The following is a 17,852-nucleotide window of genomic DNA, read 5'->3' on the forward strand; positions in this document are numbered from 1 at the left end:
CCGAGGGCCGCGCCGCCCCCGCGGGCCCGTCTCGACTGACAGGCTGGCATTTCCCTTCCTGTGTGCTCTTTCTTCTCCCTGACGGGTCGACAAGCGCAGCCGTGTTCCCTGACAGACGGAAATATCAGACCCCAGGTACCGGGACAAAGCTGCCTTTAAACTTTAACGAGTGGCCATAATGGAAATAAAATGTAAAACTCGCCTTCAAGTGTGGGGTTTCTGTTTTATCGGAGAAAAAGTGCCTTAAATAATAAATAAACTACGCATTCCCACTCGTTTACATGCGTGAATATTTAAAACATGCAAAACTCTGGAAGACGCATTTGCTGGGAGTGGAAGGAAACACTTATTTAACTCCCCAAACACGTAAGTGAAGGACGGTGGGCCGAGGCGGGAAGGCAGAGCGCAGCATCTTCGGTGCGGACGGCGGGCGTGGCTCTGGGGACGGGCCTCCTGGCACGCACTGGCCCCGGCGTCCGTGCTGTGTCTGCCAGCCGCTCCCTGAATCCCGGTCCCCGTGTCCCCTGTGCACGGTCTGCTGGGCCGCTGCCCCGGACACGTGCCCATCCTGCCTCTCTTGGGATGTCCCTCGTTCCGTGAAGACCTCACCCCTGGTTGGGTGGCCGCTGGGCCCCGAGGCCACATCGTTCCCGGGACGCCAAAACAGGGACAAAGGGACAAAGTCCCACCAACCAGGGGCCTCCTACAGCCGAAGTGGACCCCTCTCGGTCTGCAGGCCAGAAGTCCGAAACCCCGGTGCCAGTCCCTCCGGGGACTCAGGGAGGCCCCTCCCGCCTCTGCGGGCTCCCAGGGTGTCCAGGTGACCCCCGACCTCTGCTCTGTGGTCACACAGCTGTCTGCTTCCCGTGTCTCCTCCTCCTCCAGGACCCCGGCGGCTGGATGAAGGCCCACCTCGTGCTCGGATGCCACCGTCCCAAAGACTCTATCCCCACATGAGGCCCCGGTCCCAGGTACCTGGGCTGAGGACCCACAGCTCTGGTGCACTGTGGAGCTTCCCAGGACCTTTTCTGGGCCGGGTCCCTCTGCCTGCGCCTGGGCTGACACCCTCCGTGGGGTTCTGCTGGGGATGCCCGGGCCTCCACCTCCCTGCCCTCATCAGCTGCAGAGCCTCTGGAATCAACTGGCATTCGCCGTCCCTCGGACACCGGGCGTTCCGCAGCTCCGAATCTGAGGACCCTCGGGACCCAGTTCTCAAAACGCTGTTAGGCCCTGGAGTGCGTCGGCCACATTCAGCGGGTGGGACGTGAGGGCCCTGCCACCGGCTGCGAGCACTTCAGAGCACGCGGACCCGTGGTGGCTCCTCTCCACACCTGCTCTTCGTGGCGCCCCAGGACAGGCGTGGGTGCCGGGAGGGACCGCGGGCCGGGCTGGAAGCCCTTCTGGGAGGGCTTGGCCTGCTGGGTCCCCGCGCCAGCCACCTGCCCTTTCCTCATCCCGTGGCCATGGCCCCACGCCCCAGCACGCCAGCGGCCACGTCCTTGGGTAAAGGGAGAGCGGGCGGGCAGACGGAACCCACGTGTGCTTTGTCAGGTCCTCTGCAGAAGTTCCTAAAGGTTTAAGAAGGAAGTGGTGTGTTTGGGGGCCCTGAGGAGAGTGAGAATCTCGTTGCCCGATAAGCAGCTTCCCTGTGGACGCCGGCGTTTCGGGCTTCTGTGATTCCCTGGCACGTCCCCGTCCCGCAGAACAGGAAGTGGCCCCGTGAGACCGGGCAGGAGGGCAGAGCCAGGACGGAGAGCCGGCCGGGCCCAGGTCTGTGCCCGGGCTCAGCAGGGCCCAGTTACCTGGCAATCCGCTCTGCTCCATTACCCCGCAATCTCGGAAACCCACTAGTGCTTTAATGATAATTCCTTCTGCTCACCCACCTGGGAGCGCTCAGAGTCACCGGTCAATTATTCATCGCCTCTCCCCCCCGGGACAGAGAGGCGGCCGGACGGCCCCCCGGCCGCCGAGGGCTTTCTGGCGTCGGTACATTAAATTTTAAACTCCCCTTTCAGGTATCGGGAAGGTCAAGCCCGAGGGACTGTGTGCTCTTGAGTCTTTGAGAGAGGACGGTCCCGGAGGTCCCTGGGACAGAGCTGGCCTCTGGGCTCTTGAGGGAAGAAGGTTCCAGAGCCATAAGCACACCGGCCAGCTAGAGGGGGAGCGCCCCACAGGCCGGAGCGTATCGCGTTTGTTCCTAGTACCCCCAGAGCTTGGTGTGGAGAGCCCACGAGCCGGCAGGGGCCAGGTCACCCGTGGGGAAGCTGAGGCGCTGAGGTGTGGCTTCCTTTCGCAAGTGCCCGGGGGTCAGGAGGGGCGTCTGCGGAGGCCCCCGTCCTCGCTGGCGGGCCACGAGTCTGCCGCTCCTCCGCGGCTCTGCGTGCAGACAGACGGAAGGCTTCTGGGACGGCGGCCGCGGCCCGTTCTCATTACGGCCGGATAGAAGCCCGTGAAATTCTAACACTAACAACATCATTTCTTTCAGCAGCATCGTGGCAGAACGGCTTTACAACGGTGTTTTACGCGCTACATGTGCACCATAAATATTTCCATAAAAACATGCATTAAAATAGAAAAGTGGGCCCCTGGATATCAGAGGTTGGGAGGGGGAACCCGCAGCAAAGCCATGTGGCAGCCTGCTCAGTGGGAGCCGCTGCGGCCGGGAATCCAGGGGGCCTGGGAGGCAGAGCGGTGCCCCTTCCCCTCCCCCACGCTGAGCACCTGCCACGCCCACCCCGCTGGCCTCAGCTCTGCCTCCAGGCTGTGTCCACCCTCCTAGGGGCTGCCCCTCTCTGGACCCACACCTGGGGGGTCGTCCGGCCCAGCCTCCCCTCCTAGCTGCCCCTACTTGACCCCAACCACATACTCCTCCTGGCGAGCCCTTCCCAGCCAAGCCCCCTTCAAGCTGGACCCGCGGGGCAGGGTGGGTGTTCCCCAGTGGGCCCTGCTCAGAGCAGGACGGTCCGCCCCTCTCACGGCACCTGTGTGCACATTAGCTAACTCATCCCCGCGCCACAGCTGCCCCACTTGGGAAGTGGGCACAGAGATGTTAGGCAAACTGCCTAGGTTCACACAGCCGGGAAGTGGGGGACGCCTGGCTCCGGACCCGTAGGTCCCTCCTCTCTGGCCACCCCTGCTTCAGGACCGCACCAGGCTTCACGACTACGGCTCCTGCAGGGGTCTCGGCTAGGGCGGGATGCTGGATGCTTCGGAGCCCATGATGCCCATCTCTGTCCCCGGCTCTGCCCATTCCTCGGCCAGGGGGGACCAGCCATACGGCTGCCTGGGCAGAGCCCCCCACACCCACAGCGTCGTCCGGGGCTCCAGGCTCCCCTCCCATCGGCCCCGCGCACCCCCCTCCTGGCCGTGGACGGAGCCCTGGGCACAGCCTCGGAGACCCCACCCCCATAGGACCGCAGCCCTCCTGGCCGTGGACGGAGCCCTGGGCACAGCCTCGGAGACCCCAGCACGTGAAGACTCCTGTGTCCCTGTCCCTGGTCCCCCTCCTGTCGGTCCAGAGTTCCAGGACATTTTTTTGTAGGTCCCTGGAGGCCATGCTTTCGAGCTCACTGTGGGCAAGGTGAAGTCTCTCCGAGGTGACAAGGGGGAGGTGGCCGCAAGGCAGCTGGACCCCCGCCCCGTGGGCCCCAACACAGCCTGGAGAGTGGAGGACAACGGGTTTTCCTGCTGAGCTGAGCCGGGAGCAGGCTAGTGTGGCATCCAGGCAGGGGTGAGGGGAGCAGGGCTGTGTCCTGAGAGACGGAGGCTCCGAGGGACAGTGCTGCAGGGACGCCCGTAGGCGGTGCCGCCGTCCCTGCGTTCCTGGGGGCAGCAACAGCGGAGACCCCCTAGGAAGAGAGGTCAGGTGGAAGACAGGAACAGGGCAGGAGGCGGCCCGGGGACGCCCCTGCGCAGCCCTGCTCCTGGGCCTCCGGGAGAGCGGAGCGGACCTCCCAGCTGCCGGTCGGGAGGCAAACGCGGGAGAAGAGCCAGCTCTGCGCCCAGCCCCGCACCCCGGCTGGATCCCGCGCCCAGGAAGCCTCATGCCCAGAGCCCCCTGGTGGTGAGTGGCCGCCACTGCAGCGGGTGGTGCTGGGCGGGACCCCAGGCCCGGGTCCCCCCACCTCTAACCTCGGGGTCGGCCTCTCTGATGTCTGCGGACCGAGCCTGTGGCCCACGAGGCTCCGGGCAGGAGGGTCGGAGTCAGGAAACGAACCTGGGAAACCGGCGACGTGTGACCGCCGGACGAGGAATAGCGGGTCAGGCTGAGTCGTCCCAGGCTGCGCGGGGACGGACACAGGAACGCGGCGCGGCTGGCGGGGGCCTCGGTGACCTGGACGGCGGCTGACCGCGGCGCGGAGGTGTGCAGAGAGAACAGACGCAGAGTCCGGGACGGCGCTGGAGACCGTGGCCCGAGCCGGAGGGAGGCCCAGGCTGGGGCAGGGAGCCGGCCGTCTGCCGCGGAGCAGGTGTGCGCCCGCGGGGGCGCCGGTCGGGGTTCTCCGGGCAGGGGTGCGGCATGCGTGCAGCTGTGCCTCCAGAGGGACAGCCCCGAGCCGCTCTGTCGTCCTGATGGGCGCCGCCCCCGCGTCTGTGGGGAGCCGGACCCCCGGGGGCTCCCCGGAACACCATCGACTTCCCCTCAGGTCCCGTCTCCAGCCTGGTCACGGGGCTGTGGGGGTGTTGGCTGTGGTCTCCCGGGGAGCCCCCTCATCCCCCCACGCCTTGCCCAACCCCCGGGATGGCTGCCCGGCCGAGGCTTCTCTGAGGTGCGTCGCCGGTCCTGGCTCAGGGGTCCGAGGGCCATGGCGTCCCGGGTCCCTGCGGTGGCTGGCGATCAGGGCTGCCGCTGAGTCTCTGGAACGCGGTGCTGAGTGGGACCGCCGGCAGCCGTCAGCAGCTCGCGGTCCAGGGCTGGGGCGCTGGGCTCACCTGCACGCGGGGGACGACGGGACCCTCCGTGGGGGGAATGACAGAGCTGGTCCCATATTGTCCTCTCTGCCGCAGGCCCCCGTGAGCCGGGCTTGGAGGACTCCAGTCAGGCCCCTCGTCGGCGGTGGCCGAATGTGAGGCTCCCGGGACTCAGCACTGTCCTCAGGTACCGGCTCCTTTTCTCTCCTCTGTCTGCCGGCGGCTCAGCAGCTGGACAAGGGTGTGGGGGCCACGGGGACCCAAAGGTGTGCCTGTGGGGAGCCTTCGCACCCCCTACCCAGGGGCCAGCACCACTCAGGACTGACCTTCCCTGTGCCCCCTGCCCCAGCCCCTCACACCGCACGTGTCCACCATGCCTGGCTGAGGCGTGTCCCTGCTGGGCAGCGTTCCTGGACACCGTCCCCCAACACACACAGCCGACCAGAAGGAAACGTGTCCCTTCCAAGGTTTGAAGCTCAAACCCCACCCCACCTGGGTGCCCATGGAGGGGACCCAGGGGCAGAGGCCCTGAACCTGTGGCAAGAGGACCGTGGTCTGCGGAGAGTGACCCGTCACTCAGCGGTGTGAGCAAGGAGCTTCACGGCAGAAGGGACTCCGCCGATGGGGCTGTGCTAGATGCGTGGTGGGTCCTGGGGACCCAGGTGGGCCCGTTATCATCCCTGAAGAGGGAGCTGCGGGTCAGGGGCGGTGGGGCCATGGGAGCCGGGGTCAGAGGGATGAGGGCACAAGCCAGGGAGCGCAGGCACCTCTGGACCCTGGGGACGGAGAAGCCACGCGTTCCCTCAGAGCCTCTGGAAGAAGCTCAGGAGGTCCCACCGCGAGGACCAGCCCCTGGCCCAGCTGAGGGGCCTCGGCGTCAGGTGAGTCCTGGCCCACCTTCCCGCAGTGACACGGCCCCAGGCCCCGCGATTCTCTCCTCTGGGCTTCGTGCCGCACCTGCAAACAAGGTGGCTGCTGTCCCCACCTGAGCGGAGGAGGGACAAGACGTCCCGAGGCCCCGGGTCCTTCGGTGCAGCCAGGAGCCCGCGTGGGTCAGGTAAAAGAAGTTCCCCGGGGCGTCTGTTCGTGCTGCGTCCGCGCGGGTTGTACCTTTTACAGGATCGTTCATGTGCTTCTTTGCTCGGGAAGAGCGGCTGGACATGGAGCAAACGGGAGTCTGGGTCGTCTCTGCTTTGAACCGCTCCTGTGGAACTACATCTCCCACGTGTTCCCCGTTAACGGGGCAGGCGTGAGGAGCTGCGTGCCCTTGCCCCCGGGCAGACGCACACCCCCATCAGTGAGGGAGGGACTTCGTGCCACCGTCCAGCTGCCGCTCCCGGGGGACCCCATGCGGCTGCAGGAAGGGGGGCTGGACGCATCTCCCTTGGGTGCGGGAAACGGAGACCCAGCCCCCTCTTGGCGGCCAGGGCGGGGGAGGGGCTGGGGTCTGAGGCAGGAGAGTCTGTCCTAAGATTTTCCACAGCCACTTCCCTGGAGCTGGAGCCTCTTGGATGTCCGAGATGCGCTCACCACGGTGGGTCTCAGACAGTGGGCGGGCGTGTCTTTTGGGCATTTTCTCTGCTGGGAAGAATTAGGCAGAAGCGGGGCTCAGAGCAGCCCCTTCCTCCCGGGGGCAGGGGCACGTCCTGCGGACAGGTGGTGCTTGCCGTGGGGAGGAAAGTCGCGGGTCTCTCTTACTGTATTAGGATGACAGCTCGTCTAGGCAAGAGCGGGAAGTGAGGGAAGCGTCTCCGTTGGTGGCAAACGGGAGACAGAGACGAGCCCGCGGGCGCAGAGCACATTCCCACACGCCCCACGGTACCGCGCGGTCCTTGGGACACGGGTGTCCACGGTTCCGTAGCCGCCGCCCTGTCTGTGCCAAACCAGCCCGGATCAGCCACCGGATTTAGGAACGTGGACTCCCAGGGAGACGCCACACGCCGTCTGGGGGCCTGGAGCACCCACAGCCCAGCGGGCCCTCCCGGCGAGGGCTGGGACCCGCGGCGGCGCGGCACGGAAGGCCCCTGCGCCCGGTGTCGGCCGCGATTCGCCACGCCGCATAAACGCTCTAAACGCTGCGACGTTTCCCAGATTGTTTTACAGCGAAGGTCGGTGTCAGTGTTCTGCTTTGAAACATTTAAGAAACAACAGTTTATGGTCTCCGGTCTTCACGGTCTGGGAGACCAAAGACCCTGCTCGCGTCCGCCCAGCCGCTGTTTGAAATTCCAGAGGAACGCCGTCGTGTTAGGGCCGGAGAATGTCCCGCGGAGGAATCCCTCAGATCACTCCAACATGTTTCTGGTTTCATGTCCCCGCCCTAAGGAAACGCGTTTGTGTTCTCAGGCAGGGAGTCCAAATCCTCGGAAAGCGGGTATTTTTAGACGAGCACATTGGGAATATGGTCACCCATGGTGGCCCCCGTGGAAGACGCAGCCACGCCACTCCCCGGGGCTCTGAGCCCGGACGTGCGGGAAGGTGCGCCCGTAGCTGGTCCACTCCCGTGTGGACGCAGTGACCTCCCTGGCCGCCGGGTTTGGGAGACGAGCTTCCCGGTGTGTGCGGCTGCCATGCACGTGCTGCCCGTGTGCCGGGCCGGGAGCCGGGCTGCGTGTCTGCACACAGAGTCTGGGGGTGCACGGGGGGCCCGTCTGCATCCATGCGGTGCGTGGCCAGGCCTCCTGACTCGGGGCCTCCTGCTTGCTCGGGCTGGGCTGGGTGGGGGCCCAGGCTTGCAGACCCCCGGGGCGAGACAGGCGGCATTTCTATTCCTCGGAACAAACGTGAGATGCAGATCAGCGTGAGGGCAGAAATGCAGATCCCGGAGGTGTGTTCCCAGAAGCGCAGCTGTCTGCACTGCCGGGGGCTCACTGGAGCCCCATAGTGGAGGTCGGGGGCCTGCGCGACTCCGCGTGGGGGTGCTGGGGAGGAGGTGCTGTTCCGAGTTCTCTGTGGGCTCCCCAGCACCCCTCACACGGCTGTCTGTCCTCACGCTGTGCGGGAGAACAGCAGCTGCAGAGTCTTTGTGGGCTGGGCTGTGGTTCAGAGCAGGTGTCTCTTGTCCAGACTCGAGATGCTCCCAGCCCGGGAGCCCACGGCCAGCCAGCATCTGTTTCCCCGGCTCAGGGAAGCCTAGAATATCACCGAGAGCCCAAGGCAAAGTGCTGGGCTCGGCCTCATATCCTGATAAGGTGGCTGGGGTGGGCCACGGCCGGTGGAGGGACAGACCGTGTGGGAGCCGCTGTCCCCAGAGCCAAGCAGTGGCCCAGGAAGGGCCCGAGGCTTGAGCTGGCCCCGGGGGCGGGTCTCTCACCAGAGCTGCAGCGTGACTCTTGATGCTACTCTCTAGTGAGGGAGAGGGACGGGCAGGCTGTGCGTGCTGGTGAAGTGTGGGCCATGAACCGTGTCACATAACCACGCGGGTTAGTTTGCTGGGGGCCTCACAGACCCCACAGACGCGCGGCTTAACCACCACCTTGTTCTCTCCGTCCTGGACTCTGGGGTCCGAGGTCCGGCACGCACAGGGCTGGTTCCCTCGGAGGCCTCTTTCCCTGGCCGTGGACAGTGGTCCTTGCGCCGTGTCCTCACGTGGGCGTCCCTCTGTGCATGGCCCCATCCCCCTTTCTCATAGGACTCGGGTCAGACGGGCTCAGAGCCCGTTCCAACAACCTCACTTTCACTCGGGGACCCCGTAGGGACCCTACTTCCCAGTTAGTCACACTCTGGGGTCCTGGTGGCTCGATCTCCTGCTAGCTTTTCGGGGGGATAATTCAATCTGTTACAATGCGTCCTGTGCGACATTTTGGGCATCTCAAGCTAAAAAGTTGTTTGTTGCTTGTCTAAACGGTAAGCACAATTGTGCACTCTGTTCTGCTCCGCGAAGTCTGGCCACGGCCCTCACTGCCGTCAGCAGCTACCCCCAGACGCAGATCAGGTCCCGAGGGGACGGAGGGCTCGGACCCGGAAACCCCTGCGGCCCGCCGGGGAGGAGCCCGACACTGGCGTTCCTCAGGGGGTGGGTGCGCCCCGCGTCCGGGAGGAGCTGTAGGTGGACGGCGAGAGCCGTGGGTTCTGTAGTCCCGTCCCTGAGCGCCCAAGAGCACGTGCGCACCCTGCCCTTCTCGCTGGGTGGACACAGCCCCGGGGGCGCACAGGAGGTTCCCCGGGCGCTGATGAGCTGCTCTGCGGCCCTAAGGAGATTGGATTTCGGATGGTTGATGAAGGGGAGCGAGGGCCCGGACGGCCTCGGGTTACAGTTTAGGAAAAACACAGGGCGAGTCTCCAGGTCAAAAGGCAGGACAACGAAGGTGGTTCACAGTTTGGCTCCGTGTCCGGATGCTCCTCCCGGGGCTGCCAGCCCGGCGTAGACTTGGGGGCAATTAAGACGCGGGCCCCTCAGCATGGCCCCGTGGCTGGGTGGGGGCCGGGTGGCCCCCGGGGTTCCCGAAGGCCAGGCTGCACCCCCAGCCGCAGCCTGGGGAGCCGCTCCCCGGTCTCAGCCCGGAGGTTGGGAAGGGCCAACGCCGGAACAGTTTCAGCCGAGGAACCTCCGATGTATTAACTTGGTTCAGAAGCTCGCGCGTCTGTTATTCATGCAACTTTGATCTAAAAACCTGTTTGTTTACATTTTATGACATTATAAATCTCTGGAGGGCAGGCGTGATATTTTTATGATACCCAATAAGGATTCTCTTGTGAACGTGTCCAGGGGTGGGGAGGGTCTTTACTGCCGCCCGCTGGGCCTTCCCTCCCCTGGGCCCGCTCCTGCTCATCGGCGGCCCACATGCGGCTCGCAGATGCGGCTTCCGAAGGACAGCTGTGGGGGGGGCTCTGGCTGCAGGCGTGGGGCGGCCGCGGAGCGCAGGAGCCCACGACAGCCGTGAGCCGGACGGCCAGGACACGGACCCCACAGCTGGTGGTCCCTGTGCAGGAGGGATGCCCCACGCTCATGTGGCCTGACGGCGTCCTTGCAGGGTCCACGGCAGGCTTTTGTGGGGGCAGGGGTGGGTCCCTCCCTCTGCCTGCTGCCAGCGTGCGGCTGGGAAGTCTGTCACTCACACAACCCTCGGCTCTGGCCGGAGGGAGACCTTCACTAGAAGTAGGGCCAGGCCGGTGGGGCAGCCACACCTGCTCCTGCCCTCCTCCGGGGATGCTGAGCACAGGCTGCCCGGCCCTCCGGGACTCCAGACCAGCGTGGGGAGTGCCAGCAGGCTGGGATCAGAAGAGCAGGTAGACATTGTCCCGAGATGCCCAGCATGGGGGTGTGGGAGGGACCGGAAGCTCAGGGCCCCGCTGAGGCCCGACTGTCCGGGCGAGGAGGCAAGAAGGCGAGCAGGCAGGTCCCTTCTGGGTTGTTTGGAGAGGGGACGCTGAAGCCACTTTATTCTGGGACGTCTGTGACCGAGGAGTCAGCAGGCTGTGGTGTGGGCTGGCAAGCAGCGGCTCTGGGCTCTTGGGGCTGGTCCCCGTGTCATTTCTCAGGGGACAGCCGTCTTTATTGCCACACTCACCTTCCCAGAGAACAGGGATGCGTTTTTGTTTTGTTTTGAAAGATTTTATTTATTTATTTATTTGACAGAGAGAGATCACAAGAAGGCAGAGCGGCAGGCAGAGCGAGAGCAGAGAGCCCGATGTGGGGCTCGATCCCAGGACCCTGGGATCATGACCTGAGCTGAAGGCAGAGGCTTTAACCCACTGAGCCCCCCAGGCGCCCCAAGGGATACAGTTTTTACCCAGCATCCCTAGTGCTTAGCGATCATACCTGCTGATGGGGGCAAATATATTCAAAAAGAAATATTGATTATGTACAGGAAAAAAGGAACAAATTGGTCATTAACCCTTCTGTGTCAGAGAAAACCCTCCCTGGGCCAGCGGGTCAACGTGACTGCGTGCAGGGGCTCGCACAGGCCGTGGGGTGCTGGGATCGTCTGTGATCAACAGTGTGCTGGGCTAGCGGCGTTCAAGCCCCCGGTTTCTAAAACGGCCAACCCCGTGGGGCTAGAGACCTCTACCCCAGCGAGGAGAGCTTCCTCTCTCCATGTCCCTGCGTGGGTGCAGGGATGGGGCGCACGGCAGGCTCTGCTGCGCTCCTCCCGCCGGCACACGCAGGCCTGGCCTCTGCGGGCTCCTCCCTGCCTCTTCCCAGTGCCTCCTTTCCAGAGCTGGGCGCCCTAGGTTTTCTGAACCAAAATTCAAGACCGTCCACTGGGAAGCGGGGCTGAAAGTTCTGGAGGCCAGGAGCCCAATGTCAGGGTGCTGGCAGGCTTGGTGCCCCCGAGGTCTCCGTCTGGCGCACACGAGATGTCTCCTGGTCTTCACAGGCCTGTCCTCTGTGTGTCCTTGCTGGTCTGTAGGGAAGGCCCAGACCTCACTATGTTTGATGTGGCCAGAGGCTGTGGGTGTCATCCTAGGTCAGAGACTGGGGGACACGGGACAGGAACCCAGGACCCAGACAGGGGTTGAGGCCATGGGACAAGGGTTGGGGACACAGGGCAGGGACTGGGGGACGAGAGAAGTCTGGCAGGGGCTGTGTTTCAGGCAGGGCTGAGTTGAGGCTGGGGCGCAAGGTAACAGGAGGGGTGACCTGTGCCAGGAGAAGGAGGCCCAGGCAGGTGTGAGGCGGCACCTGCCAGGGTGGTTGGGGACAGCGTCCCAGGCTGGGGACAAAGGGGACCCCAGACATGTCGTGTGCTCTAGAGACAGTGCGGGATAGAGGGGCTGGTGCCCTTGAGAGGCGGCATGTGGGGCCTGGCGTGGGCTCCTCAAGGGCAGGGCGGTGGCCCAGGACAGCTCTGCGGGCGCGGGAGACTCAGGCATGTGGACCCTGGCCCTGAGCCTGCGGACAGGGGCTGAGCAGGCAGGTCTGCATGTTGTGGGAAATGCCCTGCACAGTGGGCTGCGGTCCCCACCCCAGGTGGACAGCCCGTGCCTCTCGGTCACCTGAGCCAGTTACGTGCCGGCCACTCTGCCGTTGCAGGCAGTGGGTCTGGACCAACGTCCGTCCATGTACGGGCACCACGGCATCGGGCAGCACCGTCTCAGCCCCTAAACGCAAGGGCTCCAGCAGCCCCCGCTGCCACCCCGGAGAGCCTGGCGCAGAGTCGAGTCCCCAGGCTTGGAATGGTGGCCCTGTGACCTGGACGGGAGCACTGGGGACCCGCCGTGCCGGCTCTGCTGTGGCACACGCCTGTCCGCGCCCGCCGGGAACCCGGGGTGAGGGGCAGCAGGCAACGCGAGGCCAGGGACGCTGCAGGAGCTGCCGATGGCGCCGAGGCGGGGCCCGTGGGACGCGATGAATGACGCGGAGTCGGAGCGGGCACAGCACCTCCGTCCCGGGCCGCCCCGGGGCTGGTCCCCGCGGATGGGCCCCCGTGTGCAGCGGGGTCTGCTGTGCCTTTGACCCTCTGCCGCGAGGTTAAGCCACGGCCAGCCCGCCGGGAACCCACTCTTCATCTTTCATGTGGGAGGATTTTCGGGCAGAAAAAACGGGTAAACCCAATACGGCGGATAATGAAAGCCGCGAGCGCGCACACATCTGCGTCTGTGATCTCCGGGGCCGGAGCCGCACACGCGATCACACGGGGGCCGGCGGGCCGGGGCTCCACGTGCCCCTGACGGCTGGGAAACCGGAACCCTAGAGCACGTATCGGATGAGCTGCTAATGTTGGAAAACAAGCAGGAACCATGCTCAGCGGCTCTGTTTTATGGCTGCTCTTGAAGTCTGAGTTTGCGACTGTAACCCAACGCCCCTGGTCGGGACATGGGAAGTCCAGATGCCTGGCCGTTACCGCACGGAGCCGCCGGGCCCACGGTGGCCTTGACGGGAAGAGCCGTGGCGTGGACCCTCGGCGGGCCCAGTGGCCAAGGCCCCGTGCGCGCAGAAGCTCTCCTTGTGACGGCGTGGGGCTGGGGGCTGCCTCCGCGCTGAGACCCTTCGACGGGGAGCTTGGCCGGCAGCTTGTCTGGCTCGCTGCTACCTAGAAGGCCGCACCCCCAACGGCCCTCTGAGCCCGAGGAGCCCCAGCATCTGTTGGGAAGAGGGTCTTTAGGGAGGTAGTTGGTTAGGACGAGGTCATCGGGGTGGCCCTCAACCCCACACGGTGTCCTAAGGGGAGAGCAGGACACCGGGCACATGCAGGGAAGCACGGGAAGGTGACACAGAGCTGGGGCCATGGGAGAAGCCTGTCCTGAGGGCCGCCGAGGACCACCAGCCCGGGCCAGCGGCTGCGGCCTCCGGAGGAAGCGGGCCCGCCGGCGCCTGGGTCTCGGACTCCAGCCTCCAGATCCCGATTCAGGAAGGGACAAGTTCCTGGGGTTGACGCTCCGGCCCGGTGCGGGGTCCCAGTGGCCCCGGGATATCACGCGGCAGCCGGTGCAGCTCAGAGCTCAGCGCACCGTCAAGGCTGGTGCCCACGGCCCCGCCCGGTCGCTCAAGCCCGGCAGACATTTGGGCTTGTTGGGTCCCCATCCGGGGGAACTGTGCCTACAGTTGGGGTGATGGGATTGCCCGGCCCAGGGAGCAGGGATGTTCTCAGCCTGAGAACTGGCCGGTAGGATGTTAGTAGCCCACAGCGGAGGAGATGGACCAGGGTGAGCCTGGGGAACCAAGGCTGCTCGAGGTGGGGGGTCTCGGCCTCTGTGTTGGGGGCCGATGGTGTGGGGGCTGCCGTCCCCACCTCTGCTGCCCTGGACACGGCTGGTGAGGTGCTTGTGGGGTCGAGGAGTCGTGGGTGCAGGGAGTCTGACGGAGCTGGGCCCTCCCTGGTCAGTCTGCCCCGTGTCATCCGGCCCGCTGGGGGGCAGGCGGGACAGAGGGCAGAGGGAGGTGGGGTGGGGCACGCCCGAGGCCATCCCCCGAATGCCAGAAGCCTGAAGCGGTGGGGTGGGGGTGGCTCGGCCACTGCTCAGAGTGGGGAGCTGGCCGACGGGCCGCGGGGTCGCCCGCGAGGGGACCTCAAAGCAGGAACCCAGGCGTCCGCAGGCACCCACCTGAGGCCAGAGCTGTCCCCTGCCCCCTCTCCTCTGTGGTTCTGGGACATCCTGGGATCCAGACGTCACCTGGGCATGGCAGGGAGGGGGGCCCTGACAGACCTACCCCGACCCCGACACTATCGTTCAGAAGGGATAGAGGAAAACACACATGGTGTGACCGAGAGGCCCAGGCAGGGCTCGGCCCACGCTCTGCCCGCGCCGTCTGGCTCACGGTCTCTGTCCCCGCCCTGCCCGCGCTCAGCCCCGTCCGGCCTGCTGGCCACCCATGCGGCGTTTGGTGGCCTCAGGGTCTCGCACCCCACGGCCTAGCTGTGCTTTCTGGTGGGGGAGAGCAGGGGCACAGCTGTGATCTCTGAGTCTGAGCAGAGCCGTGTCCTGGGCCGTGGGCCCAGGAAGACGATAAAGAGGCCCAGAGTGTGTCCGGGAGGGGCACGGAGCCCTCCGCTCCCCCCGCCCCGGCGCGGTGCCGGCATCTCCTGTGTGCCTGACGCCATTCTCGCCGAAATGTGCCACTGAGGAGCGGCCTGCCCCCATCACACGCTTTAATCAGCCCTTCAGTGCGCACCTGGGCCGGGGTTCCAGAGAGGCCAGGAGGCCAGGACAGAGGTGGGGGTCCCGCGGGGCGACCATGCACCTCCTGGTTGGATAAGGAAGTGGGGAGAAGGACAGAAGCGCCCCTGTGGGGCATTATGGCAAAGGCAAGTCCATATGCGGCCCCAGCCTTGTCCCCCAGTCTGTCCCCCAGCCCCAGCCCCCAGTCCCCAGCCCCCAGCCCCAACCCCAGCCTCTCTCAGCGGCCCACCCCCAGCTGTGGGGCGCCTCCCGAGCGGGCCGGTGGGAGGCTCGGCACGTGGTGTGAATTGGACCTTTATGAGCGCTGTAGCACTTGCCGGGCGGATTTCTGGGCGCCCTGGCCTCTGGGTTACGAGTGGGGCCCTCAGCCGTTTCCTCTCATTCAATTTATCATTTGTGCCATCTTTCAACGCCAGGCCGCGGCGAGCAGTGCTGGCATGTGGGCCTGCCCAGAGCGCTCCTGCAGCGAGCCGGGAGTGGGGAGAGCAAGGCAGACCCCAGGGCTGGGCTGCAGTGTGGGTCCCCTCCCAGCCCACCCGTCGTGGGGGAGCCTGGCTTGCGGAGGACAAGGTGGTGCCAGGGAGGAGGGGCCTCCGAGAGCCCCCGTCAGATTCCCAGGTCTCAGGGCCAAGACCCACAGGCGAGAGTTTCCAGGTGAGTGACGCCGCTGTCCTCCTAGCCGGTGCCGGTCACACCACGGCGGCCTGGCGATGGGGTGTCTCCTCCGCTTGAGTGTGTCCATTGTTTTGGTTTAAGAAGTCAGAATTCCCCACTGTCATCAGACGTGCATGAAGAAGCGGCCCACCCTGCAGGAGGCCCGCTTCTGGAGGCGGCGGAGGACCCTGGCCTCTGGGGAGAGGCAGGACGTCCGGGGGGAACCCCTAGGAGGGAGGCTCGTGGCCGCGGAGGGTTCCCGGCTCACCGTCGGCTCTCACGGACTTGAGCGCCCTGTGATGGAGCCTGATCAGAAGGTGACGAGCGAACCAGTCCTGTCTGCCCCTCACTGCGCGGTGCTTCCTGACACCTCGCTGAGCACGCGGGCCTGCAGGCACACGCACAAGCACACACTGGGAGGCACGCGCAGCCACACACACGCACCTGTGCACACGCACACAAACACACGTCAGCAAGAGCCCTGGGCTTTCCTGGAGAGAACCGCATTGCTAAGGAGGGTGCGAAACCAGTGCCAATCTCAGGAGTGGGAGCTGGTGGTCTGGTCGCCGTGAGCTACTAGAGGGTCTTTGTGGACACCAGAACCAAAGGCTCAGCCCTGAGCCCACCTGCGGTCCGCACAGACCTGTCCTCACCGCAAGCCCTGCCCCAAGTGAGGACGGTGCGGGGCTGCGATTGTGTGGGGCTCTGACATTTGTGTCTTGGCCCTGGCCCCCGCTCAGGAAGCCCAGGCCCCATTGCGGGCCGTGGCCGTGTGGCCCCTTCACACACAGGACTGGAGGGAGCACTGGGCTACTGGAGGGGAAGGGTCTGTGCTGGGCCCTACAGACTGGGCAGGGACCCACGGTCCCGTCGGTTCCCACAGAACCCAGGACGGCCACTGGATGTGGAGAAGCGCACACCTGCACGCACAGGGCAGCTGTCGCCTGTCACCGGCGGAGCTCAGTGGCTTCCAGGAACGGGTTAAACGGAGGCTGGCCCTGACTGGCCGGCTGGCCTGGCCTCCGGCGTCCCAGGAAGAGCATCACCACCCCTCCTTTTTCCAGAGCTGGAATCCACAGCAGGACAAGCGCAGCGACGGACCACGGCTCCTTGGTCCAGGGGGAGAGGGTGCAGCAGGACAAGCAGGGTGCGGGGCAGGTGGCGGAGGTCTGTGGTCCGAGATGGGCCCGTGTGCCCCGCTCAGGGCAGCAGACGACAGGCCCGGGAGAGGCAGCCTCACCTCCGCCGTGTTCCTGCGAGGCCGGCTGCTGGGGTGCTGTTCCGATGCTCCGTCCGACCTCCCAGCGACCTGGCTTGGTTTTCCACCTCTTCAGCTTCCCGCCCGGGGGCCTCTGTGGGCCGCAGAGCGTGGGGACGTCTCTGCGCGTCCAAGGGTGGGATCCCAGGCGAGCGGGGACTGTTCGTGCTGCCTCAGACTTACACGGGAAATGTTCTGTTGAAGAGACGCAGGCATAGAGTAGGAGGCTAATACGGACGACAGGCAACACCCCCCACTTCCCATCGACTCCCCAGAAACAGCTCCTCTGCCTCTTTCAGTTTTCTCCGTGTCCGTCGTCTTCGTAGCTCACAGCAGCTTTATAGCATTCATTGCGAAGAGAGCTCTCCGGTTTTAAAGCGTTCCTCTCCACTCGGCGCTGCTGGAGGGGGAGTCTGAACCCTCTAGATGCTCACCTGTCAGCTCAGTCACTCGTTAGCGTGTCTGTTCTCAGGTTTGCTTTCTTGCGGACGTGTGGGTAATGTGGGCAGCCGGGCCATGGAAGAACCAGGATTGCATTTCTTTCCTGAAACAACTCCCGATTTCACCAGCACTGACAGCTGCCTGCTGTTTTCATTTGCCTCAGTTTCCACGCAGCTGTCGCTAATTGAGCCTTCAGTATCCTGAAGAGCTAACATTTCTCTAAAAAGGGCCAAATGCGTCTGCCTTCTGTTCATTTCCTTAGTTTCCTTGGGGCTGTCCTGTTCGATCCCTCCTTGTTCCGCTCCACACTGTTTTGGCTGCTCATTAGGTGTTTTCCTACTAAGGACACATTTGGGAGAGAAGGCGAGTGTTAGTCATAATTCCAGTGGGAGTGATGCAAAGCAGGGCGGTCCGGATTCCCAGCGAGTAACCTCTCCTGACTTTCAGCCCCCCGTGCAGCGGCTGTCTTGGGAACGGCTCTGCTTCTCTTCTGTTTTGCATTCCTTGTTTCCTGGATGGCTCACCTTATTTATTTATTTATTTATTTATGAAAGATTTTATTTCTTTATTTAACAGAGAGAGAGAGAGAGAGAGAGAGAGAGAGAGAGAGAGCACACACAAGCAGAGGGAGCAGCAGAGGGAAAGGAAGAAGCAGGCTCCCTGCTGAGCAGAGAGCCCGATGCGGGGCTCCATCCTAGGACACTGGCATCATGACCTGAGCTGAAGGCAGAGACTTAACCGACTGAGCCACCCACGTGCCCCCCCACCTCATTTACTTTAATTAAAAAAATTTTTTTTTGTTTGTTTATGCCCTTGGTTTCCTGGAGCACATCCTTACACAGCTTTCTGGAAAGGGTTGGTGGAAGTAAACTCTTCTGATTTTTGAAATTATCTGTATTCTCCCAACACCCTTGATTGTGGGTTTGCCTGCACACCAGCTCCAAGTGCCAACCACCTCCCTGCAGAATTCAGAAAGGGCTGCTCCCCTGTCTGCCCTCTCATCTCCAGGTGCTATGAGGTTTGATGC

The 17,852-nt window shown here is 64.4% G+C and overlaps 1 long non-coding RNA gene across 2 annotated transcripts; it reads left to right on the forward strand.

Moving 5' to 3' along the window:
* The first annotated feature begins 4,417 nt into the window (after window positions 1–4,417).
* Window positions 4,418–17,590, forward strand: LOC309842250. Of its 2 annotated transcripts, none has more exons than XR_014299579.1 (5): window positions 4,418–4,469; window positions 5,008–5,098; window positions 5,261–5,554; window positions 5,819–5,968; window positions 17,420–17,590. It is a non-coding gene; the product is annotated as an uncharacterized lncRNA (long non-coding RNA). The 2 variants fall into 2 exon arrangements; XR_014299580.1 differs by lacking the exon at window positions 17,420–17,590 and adding an exon at window positions 14,889–14,962.
* The last annotated feature ends 262 nt before the right edge of the window (window positions 17,591–17,852 follow it).

Source organism: Mustela nivalis (genome assembly GCF_964662115.1).
Source record: "Mustela nivalis genome assembly, chromosome: 10".
NCBI lineage: Eukaryota > Metazoa > Chordata > Mammalia > Carnivora > Mustelidae > Mustela > Mustela nivalis.